At 46.1% G+C, this 10,512-nt stretch overlaps 1 long non-coding RNA gene across 2 annotated transcripts; it reads right to left on the reverse strand.

The window, feature by feature from the left end:
- Window positions 1–79: 79 nt before the first annotated feature.
- Window positions 80–6,978, reverse strand: LOC126994746 (uncharacterized). 2 transcript variants are annotated; one of them, XR_007749542.1, is made up of 4 exons: window positions 6,397–6,971; window positions 3,584–6,177; window positions 3,207–3,381; window positions 81–1,214 (listed from the first exon to the last, which is right to left on the reverse strand). It is a non-coding gene; the product is annotated as an uncharacterized LOC126994746 (long non-coding RNA). The 2 variants fall into 2 exon arrangements; XR_007749541.1 differs by having other exon boundaries at window positions 80–1,214; window positions 3,207–6,177; window positions 6,397–6,978.
- Between the last annotated feature and the right edge of the window lie 3,534 nt (window positions 6,979–10,512).

Raw genomic sequence — 10,512 nt, forward strand, 5'->3', positions numbered from 1 at the left:
CTCTAGGAGGGTGAGCCACAGGGACAGCACTTGGACCAAACTGTAATTCAACTGTTGGAAAGTTGGAAAGTTTTGTTTAGTGGGCACAACATCTGTGGTCATATGCCGAAGAGAGACAGAAGGGGAAGGAAGGAAAGTTTTGTTTAGTGGGTGCAACATCTGTGGTCATATGCCGGAGAGAGACAGAAGAGGAAAGGATTATAGGAGAAGGGAACAGACCCCAGGAGACGGGACACAACCCCCGATTAATACCTGGTACCCATTCACTGCTGGGTGGACAGGGGCGTAGGGTATCGGAAAAGCCGCCCAAATTTTTCCACTCTGCCCGGGAATTGAACCCGGGCTCTCTCAGCCAAGTAATTTACCTGTACCATCCAGCAGGCATCCCAGTCCCTCAAATACATCAAAGAATTCCTCCAACATACCATTTGCACCATGAATTGTAGGCAATGTCCAGCGCACACCTGTGGTCGACGCATGTGTAGGCATTGGCACCCTTCAGCTGCATGGGCGAAACCTTAGACATCTGTGGGAGAGAGAGAGAGAGAGAGATTGATAAATAATATAGAGGGAGAGGAAGATAACAGTGAGATACAGGGATTTTAACACGATAATGAGGTTAACCTGGTAGCAGTGATGGGCCAATTTTGTGGCTTTACCATGTAGCAGCGACAGGCCAAATTTGTACCATGATATAAACCCCCAAAAATAGATGATACATAATCTAATCGCAAATGCTTTGATATATATGAAATGGTTTGTGTGAGGGTGATTTTTTTCTCATTTTTCTCGCTTGGAGGGACCATTAAGAAACATGATCCCCACTGCTACTGGGTTAATATCTGCATTTTTATGAGCGTTTTTTTCAAGTTCATTGCACAGAGGAAGGGTCAGACTACCACCAGGGTCATTAAACTACCCCTGGAAATGCCCCAAACACCTATGAAAGCCTTGTCAAGTATTTTTTTCTACAACAAAGGAGACAGCTCAAGGGCACACACAAAAAAGGAAACTATATTGTCAATTATTGTCTAGTGTCAATTCCTGTGCAGATGACAAAAACCTGGATCTTCAAGTCCCTCCCTGTCTTAGCCTGTGGGGGGAGTCTCAATGCCCTGCCCCTGCTGTGGGTGGTGTGGGGGGGGGGGGGGTCTGGTGCAGGGCCCACAGCTCCACCGTCAGGCTCAGGGGGGAGTCTCCAGGTCCGACAGGTGCTGGGGAGGGGGAAGGCACCATATCAGAACACTCCTTACCCTGAGAGCATGTCAAGATATGTAACATTGCAACATTCAGTAGATATGTACCATTAAAACCTCTCTTGAACCCAGCCAGTAAAACCTCTCTTGAACCCAGCTATTAAAACCTCTCTTGAACCCAGCTATTAAAACCTCTTGTAAACCCAGCTATTAAAACCTCTTGTAAACCCAGCCATTAAAACCTCTCTTGAACCCAGCTATTAAAACCTCTCTTGAACCCAGCTATTAAAACCTCTCTTGAACCCAGCTATTAAAACCTCTCTTGAACCCAGCTATTAAAACCTCTCTTGAACCCAGCTATTAAAACCTCTTGTAAACCCAGCCATTAAAACCTCTTGTAAACCCAGCCATTAAAACCTCTTGTAAACCCAGCTATTAAAACCTCTTGTAAACCCAGCCATTAAAACCTCTTGTAAACCCAGCCATTAAAACCTCTTGTAAACCCAGCTATTAAAACCTCTCTTGAACCCAGCTATTAAAACCTCTTGTAAACCCAGCTATTAAAACCTCTCTTGAACCCAGCTATTAAAACCTCTTGTAAACCCAGCCATTAAAACCTCTCTTGAACCCAGCTATTAAAACCTCTTGTAAACCCAGCCAGTAAAACCTCTCTTGAACCCAGCTATTAAAACCTCTCTTGAACCCAGCTATTAAAACCTCTCTTGAACCCAGCTATTAAAACCTCTCTTGAACCCAGCTATTAAAACCTCTCTTGAACCCAGCTATTAAAACCTCTCTTGAACCCAGCTATTAAAACCTCTTGAACCCAGCTATTAAAACCTCTTGAACCCAGCTATTAAAACCTCTTGTAAACCCAGCTATTAAAACCTCTCTTGAACCCAGCCATTAAAACCTCTTGTTAACCCAGCTATTAAAACCTCTCTTGAACCCAGCTATTAAAACCTCTCTTGAACCCAGCTATTAAAACCTCTCTTGAACCCAGCTATTAAAACCTCTCTTGAACCCAGCTATTAAAACCTCTTGTAAACCCAGCCATTAAAACCTCTTGAACCCAGCTATTAAAACCTCTTGTAAACCCAGCCAGTAAAACCTCTCTTGAACCCAGCTATTAAAACCTCTCTTGAACCCAGCTATTAAAACCTCTTGAACCCAGCCATTAAAACCTCTCTTGAACCCAGCTATTAAAACCTCTCTTGAACCCAGCTATTAAAACCTCTCTTGAACCCAGCTATTAAAACCTCTCTTGAACCCAGCTATTAAAACCTCTCTTGAACCCAGCTATTAAAACCTCTCTTGAACCCAGCTATTAAAACCTCTTGTAAACCCAGCCATTAAAACCTCTTGAACCCAGCTATTAAAACCTCTTGTAAACCCAGCTATTAAAACCTCTCGTGAACCCAGCTATTAAAACCTCTCTTGAACCCAGCTATTAAAACCTCTCTTGAACCCAGCTATTAAAACCTCTTGTAAACCCAGCCATTAAAAACTCTTGAACCCAGCTATTAAAACCTCTTGTAAACCCAGCCAGTAAAACCTCTCTTGAACCCAGCTATTAAAACCTCTCTTGAACCCAGCCATTAAAACCTCTCTTGAACCCAGCTATTAAAACCTCTCTTGAACCCAGCTATTAAAACCTCTCTTGAACCCAGCCATTAAAACCTCTCTTGAACCCAGCTATTAAAACCTCTCTTGAACCCAGCTATTAAAACCTCTCTTGAACCCAGCTATTAAAACCTCTCTTGAACCCAGCTATTAAAACCTCTCTTGAACCCAGCCATTAAAACCTCTCTTGAACCCAGCTATTAAAACCTCTTGTAAACCCAGCCATTAAAACCTCTTGTAAACCCAGCCATTAAAACCTCTCTTGAACCCAGCCATTAAAACCTCTTGTAAACCCAGCCATTAAAACCTCTCTTGAGCCCAGCTATTAAAACCTCTCTTGAACCCAGCTATTAAAACCTCTTGTAAACCCAGCCATTAAAACCTTACCTTATCGCTTGTGTGAGTCCTCCCCTGCATAGGAACAGCTGCGTCATCCAGGGGTAGACCAGGGAATCAACCACTCATATCCACGGTAGACCAGGCAATCGACCACTCCTCCAGGGGCCGGTAGACCAGGAATTCAACCACTCAGCGGATGACCAGTGTTGTGTAGCTCTCCAGTCTGAAATTGAGGGAGTTCGTAACCTAACCGATCATGGATATTAATCAGTGTTTCTACTCAAAGACAAACTGTGTGCGATGAACATTCAGCGACTCGGAAATAATCACTGGATATTTATGACACAATAACAAAAATATCTGACATCACACCTGAACCACTGGACACCTGCGACATTATCAGTAAAGGCAATTAGGACACTCACTCGCGAGGACGTCTCAGAATAAGTGCGCCGAGGACTATTATCGAGGCTAACATGGCTGTGGTCCGGGGCGTGGAGCCTCATCAACGGTGACGAGGTGTTCTGTGGTTGAAGCTCGGCCCTGGAGGTTTCTTGTAGACCCGGGTGGATGTGGTAATGCCCGGGTGGAGCAGCAACGGCCGTAGAGGGTTGGGATGTACACTGTAGAGTCTTCCATGGCAAACGTTGCCTGTTCTTTACTAACTAGAGAGAGAGAGAGAAAGACACAGAGAGAGATTGAGAGATAGAGAGACAGACAGAGAGACAGAGACAGAGAGAGAGATTGAGAGAGAGAGAGAGACAGAGACAGAGCAACACACACACACAGACGTACGCACAGTGCAGTGAGGGAGAATTAAGCAACACACACACACAGACGTACACAGTGCTGGGAGGGAGGAAGGACAGGCAGCATGGCGGTACATTGTTTATTACGGAACGAAATTCGCGTTACAGCTGCAAGGTGCTCTCAACCACAATGCCTTACAAAACCAGCAGTAGTTACCTCCTCCTGCTGCAGCGACCTCCCCAAGACGGAGGGCCCCCAGACCCCGCCCAGCGAGGATGCGCCTCCCTGGCCACCTGGTCAAAGCCTGGTCAACCAGTCAGCCAGAGAGGTGCGCCCCCGCCGACAGGGCCCAGAAGCCTTCCGCATCGGGCGGGTCACCACAGCCGCCTCTTCTTGCTGCTCAGGAACACAACAGGCTAAAAGGCAACAGTTACACACACGGACATATAAAAAAAAGAAATCCTAACCGACATCTCAGAGGGAGACGCCCAAAGGCGGCAGACTCAAACGCAGAACGGAAAACACCCGTTCTGTGAAAGAGCCAACCGTCGTACCCCTAACACCCTAGGCCCCACCAGCCTCCTCCTGTGAGGAAAACTGGTTCTCAGTAACTCGGAAGGAGCTACCCTGGCGGCAAAGCTGTAACACAGACTGGCCCGCGTACAACTCCGCCGCCTAAACTAACACCTTGCCAGACCTCCCTACGGGAGAATCTGACATCTATCTGCGCGTCTTTCAAGCGTTGCTCCGACTCCCTAACCGCCCGACCACCCGTCCGCCCGCCCGTTCCCACGTACGCCCGCCCGTCCGCCCATCCGCCCCCCGCCCCCAACCCGCCCGCAAGCGTGCGAGCAGAGGTACGACGAGCGTCAGTGCAGCGGAACGTAGCGTACGGGTTCCGTGCGTTCGTACGTGTAGCCGTACGGCTCAGCGTAGACGCTGCTGCCTGCCTACCTGACCGAGGGTGGGGTGCCCGCCCGACAACCCGACCGCAAGGTGGCCTGCCTACCTATCTGATGGCCCGACTGACAGCCTGACCGCCAGATAGCTTGCCTGTCACCTGCTAGCCTGACTGCCAGGTGGCACACCCGCCCGTCGGCCTGATGGACAGACGGCCACGCCCATGCCTTCCTGACACAGTGATTAGCTAAGTCCCCCACACAAAAAAAAGACACTCACACAAAAAAAAAACTCACACACCCTACATAACCTGCACCGTAGTGCTACCCCAAACCTCAGCAGCTCCCGCGTTGCACACCGCCACCGCCGTTGGTCGCCCGGCAGCATCCACCCAGCAGGGACAACAGCTAAAGAGCTAGGGAGGAAGGGGGTTATGGGGAAAAAAACATACATAGAAATGAAATCCTAGCAGTCACACAGCAACACACAGCAAAAGGTCAAACACACGGCAGGCCTGCCATCACACACACAAACACACACAGCACACACTAAACCAAATACCGTGGATATACCGTAGTGACGTGATGTGATGTCCTCGCTGCACGCGCCTCCGGACTGCCACACACACACACACGCTAGCTATTGGGTATAAACACACGGGAAAAAGGCATAGAAAAAAAAGACATCCTAAATAAAATAACACACACAAGCACTCAGCGGGGGTTTGGGGAGGCAGACGGAGGAGGGCCAGTTGGCATGGGAAAGGGGAATCGCCCTGCCCAGGAGATGGATATGGTCTTGGCACCCCCCCCCTGGCGTGAAGGTTACCCAACACACCAGGCGGTAAGGCTCGACACAACCCAAATCCCAGGAGGCTCATCCCCCAACCCACTTCCAGCCCACCAACCATTCTACCCCACCCTCCCTTACCCACTGAGCACCCACAGACATACACCAAAAAAAAGACTCCACTCCCATCAGACTCCTTGGAAGAAGGCAGCCTGATCCACCTAATAAAAAAGCCAGGCTCAACCTTACGGAAGAGTCTGGCAAAACGTCGGCGGAGACAACGCGAAAGACTAACGCCTGGCCAAGCAGAGCCCGACCGCTCTGACCCCCGGAAGAGAGGCCAGAGTAGCTAGAGTCGGCTTCCTCCTACGGAGAAAACCGACAAAAAAAACTTCAGACATCTCGGAGGGAGACCGTCTGAAGGTGGAAGACTCAAACGCAGAACGGAGTCACACCCGTTCTGTGAAAGAGCCAACCGTTGTTACACCTAACACCCTAACACCCTACACCAGCTAAACAAACACCCTACACCCTGACGTGCTGCTCCCGCGCTGCGCCGATGCTCTCCGCTTACGCGCCTCTGAAAGAACAAGACCGACTTAGACACAACCCAGGAGACAGTGACGGAGAATTAGACACACTATGAAAATTATACAAGAGCAACAGTATTTAATGATCTTGTTATTTGACTGATTATCATTTCATTACTATTATTGGTATTGTTATATTCATTACTATTATTGGTATTATTATATTCATTACTATTATTGGTATTATCATAATCATTATCATTGTTTACCTGGGCGCCAGAGGATACAGGCAAAGGGTGACACACACGGCCACCTCCATCAACGTGTCTCTCCAGGCGGGGCAACACACTGGAAGTACAGGGAGACTCAGACATGCGGAGAGGCAGCGGCAGAGACATCCAGACATCTTGGCTCAGACACAGGTGGCTGCTCCATTAACCCGGCAGCAGCAACGGGCCAAGTTTGTGGCTTTACCGTGTAGCAGCGATGGGCCAAGTTTGTGCCATGATATTTAAACCCCCCAAAATAGATGATGCATAATCTGATCACAAATGCTTTGATATATATTATGAAATGGTTTGTGTGTCCAAACTCCTTATGCAAGAGTTAAGAACATAAGGAGTCTGCAAGAGGCTGGTTAGGCTATACAAGGCCATGGCTTTATCTAACCTCTTCTTGAATGTATCTATGGTATTGGCACCCACAACATGGCCCCCAAGCCTGTTCCACTCATCCACCACTCTGTTAGTAAACCAATTCTTGCCTATGTCTTTGATGAATCTGAATTTGTTTAACTTAAAACCATTGCCACGCGTCCTACCTGGCTCTTTTACTATCAAAATCTTATTGACATCCCCTTTATTAAATCCCTTCATCCATTTATACACTTCGATCAAGTCTCCTTGCAACCTTCGCCTTTCTAGCGAGTGTAGATTTAACTGCTTCAGCCTGTCTTCATAAGGCAAGTTTCTCACCCCCTGAATCATCTTTGTCATCCTCCTCTGTACAGATTCTAACACCTTGATATCCATTCTATAGTAGGGAGACCAGAACTGAACTGCATAATCGAGATGAGGTCTAACTAGTGCTAAGTAAAGTTTGAGGATGACTTCAGCGCTCCTATTGCTTACGCTCCTTGAGATGAAACCAAGTACTCTGTTGGCCCAATTTTTGGCCTGAATGCATTGAGCCCTAGGACGGAGGTCAGCGCTCACTAGGACTCCTAAGTCTCTCTCAAGCCCAGACCTGCTTAGAGGAGTGCCATTTAAGGAGTAATTGTGTGAGGGATGATTCCTACCTACACTCAGAATGCTACACCTCCCGACATTGAATTCCATCTGCCACTTCCCTGCCCAATCATATAGTCTGTCAAGCTCATCCTGGAAAACGGTAGCGTCCCTGTCTGATTGAATTATCGATCTTGGTATCATCTGTGAACTTGCTGACATCACTACTAATTCCTGTGTCAAGTCATTGATGTAAATAATAAAAAGCAGAGGACCCAGCACCGACCCCTGAGGGACTCCACTCGTAACACTGCCCCATTCAGATTTTTTACCACTGATTTGCACTCTCTGCTTCCTACCACTGAGCCATGCCCTGATCCAGTTCAAAACTTTCCCATCTATGCTGTGAGCCTGTAATTTTAGTAATAGCCAGTGATGGGGAACTTTGTCGAACGCTTTACTGAAATCTAGATACAATGTGTCATAGTTTTCATCTCGGTCAACTGCCTCGATTACTTTAGTGTAGAAGGACAACAGGTTAGTAAACCTATGTGAACCTATGCTGTGAATCAGGAATTAAATTATGCTTTTCTAGATGGTCCAGAATGCTCCCGGCTATAATTTGTGGCTTTACCGTGTAGCAGCGACAGGCCAAATTTGTGGCTTTACCGTGAAGCAGCGACGGGCCAATTTTGTGGCTTTACCGTGTAGCAGCGACGGGCCAAATTTGTGGCTTTACCGTGAAGCAGCGACGGGCCAAATTTGTGCCACGATTTAAACTCCCCAAAATAGATGATATATAAACTGATCACAAATGCTTTGATATATATATTATGAAATGGTTTGTGTTGGGGGGTGATTTTTCTCTCATTTATCTTGCTTGGAGGGACCATTAAGAAACATGACCCCTGCTGCTACCACCACCACCGGATTAAGGTCAACAAAATTGTAATGCCAAAATTTAATTAAGTATGGGAAAGATAGAAATTAGGGAGGATAAGTAGTTTTAAGTATTTTTAAGAATATATAAATTCCATCTCTATCTCTCACGTACTTAACTGAATTTTTCTTAACTATAAATGGTCAAATCATCACTGATCTCTTCTATTATGCATATATAATCATTTTTGCAATTCCTAACATTATAACAAAATTTAATTAAGTATGGGAAAGATAGAAATTAGGGAGGATAAGTAGTTTTAAGTATTTTTAAGAATATATAAATTCCATCTCTATCTCTCACGTACTTAACTGAATTTTTCTAAACTATAAATGGTCAAATCATCACTTATCTCCTCTATTATGCATATATAATCATTTTTGCAATTCCTAACATTATATACTCATTTAAATAATTTTTCACACATATATATAAATACTACTCTTACATATACCCAATACTGTCCAACCCCTTATGCAAGAGTTAACCAGCATCTTCATTCTTTCATCCCTATACTGTCCAACCCCTTATGCAAGAGTTAACCAGCATCTTCATTCTTTCATCCCTATACTGTCCAACCCCTTATGCAAGAGTTAACCAGCATCTTCATTCTTTCATCCCTATACTGTCCAACCCCTTATGCAAGAGTTAACCAGCATCTTCATTCTTTCATCCCTATACTGTCCAACCCCTTATGCAAGAGTTAACCAGCATCTTCATTCTTTCATCCCTATACTGTCCAAACCCATTATGCAAGAGTTAACCAGCATCTTCATTCTTTCATCCCTATACTGTCCAAACCCCTTATGCAAGTTAACCAGTATCTTCATTCTTTTATCCCTATACTGTCCAAACCCCTTATGCAAGAGTTAACCAGCATCTTCATTCTTTCATCCCTATACTGTCCAAACCCATTATGCATGAGTTAACCAGCATCTTCATGCTTTCATCCCTATACTGTCCAACCCATTATGTAAGAGTTAACCAGCATCTTCATTCTTTCATCCCTTACACTGGTAAACTCTGGAGCATCCTTCCTGTGTCTATATCTCCTTCTGCCTTTGATTTGTATTCTCTCACGAGGAATGACGTATCGAGACACCTCTCCTCCCGAAACTGACCTCTCTTTCGGCCGCTCATAACTTTTGTCTCTGAAGGAGCAACAATTAACCCAAGAACATCGGCAGACCCTTTTCTGGGGTTTCACAAGTCATGGCTGTGGTACGGTGGACCCTAAAAAGGGCTCGCCATAAAACCCTTGATTCAAGCTAATTGTAGGTGGTTGTGGCATACCTCAACCCACCATGCATGATAAGTGGTGCAGTAAGGTCACGGCAGACTGAATTAGCTATCCATACAGTAATCACTCGTCAAATTCTTTAAAGTAGACAACAAGCGACTCTCGGCTAGATGTCACGCGTCACAAGACTGTTTATTTTGTGACAAACACCACACAGAGTGGAGTTTGAGTAAAAGAAATATTCTTAATGGCTTTATAGTTATGAGAGGAGCAAGTGCTCTGATGTACGTTCCATGCTCTTTTCTTAGTCTCAAAATGCAGTGTAATTTTGCCATTTCTCGGCCACTTCTCGGCTTTCCCATTGCCGACGCCCACGGGTTAAGCCCTTCCCGGCGGAGGATCTATATAGAGACGCTTGGAAATTGGGACTTTTTGTCGGCGTGCTGTGTATAGACGTTTGCTCTCATTTGCCCTCATTAGATAGTATCATGGCGCCACTATAAACACTCGCCTGCGCCAGAACGGGCTGGGCCGACCCCCCCAAAAAATAGACGATTCCTTACTACTGACAAAATGAACAAAATAAATTATTATTAGGCATCTCAAACCCATGGACACTTGCCAACATTGCCTCTCAAGGACAGTCACCCTTGTGCCTTGTTGGATATGTGTAATGCCCCGACGAGCTTCTTTTCTAAATCCTTCCTATTTCTCAACACGTCCTCTGCGTGTATCGAAATAACACGAGAAATTAATCAAGATCAGGGTATTCGCCGGCTGCCTGGGATTGAACCCGCGACCAGCGTGACGGGAGAGCCACTCCTTACCGAGTCGGCCAAAGAGGTGCCCCCCTGGCTAAGTGGGTTATGGGAGGCTCGTTCATCAGGCCGTCGCCGCACTACATATGCAACGCACATCAGCTGACACTGGGAATTTTTGCATTTTTCCTAGTTTCTTTTATTATTATAGTCTATCATGT

This window comes from Eriocheir sinensis, unplaced genomic scaffold, assembly GCF_024679095.1.
Source record: "Eriocheir sinensis breed Jianghai 21 unplaced genomic scaffold, ASM2467909v1 Scaffold865, whole genome shotgun sequence".
NCBI lineage: Eukaryota > Metazoa > Arthropoda > Malacostraca > Decapoda > Varunidae > Eriocheir > Eriocheir sinensis.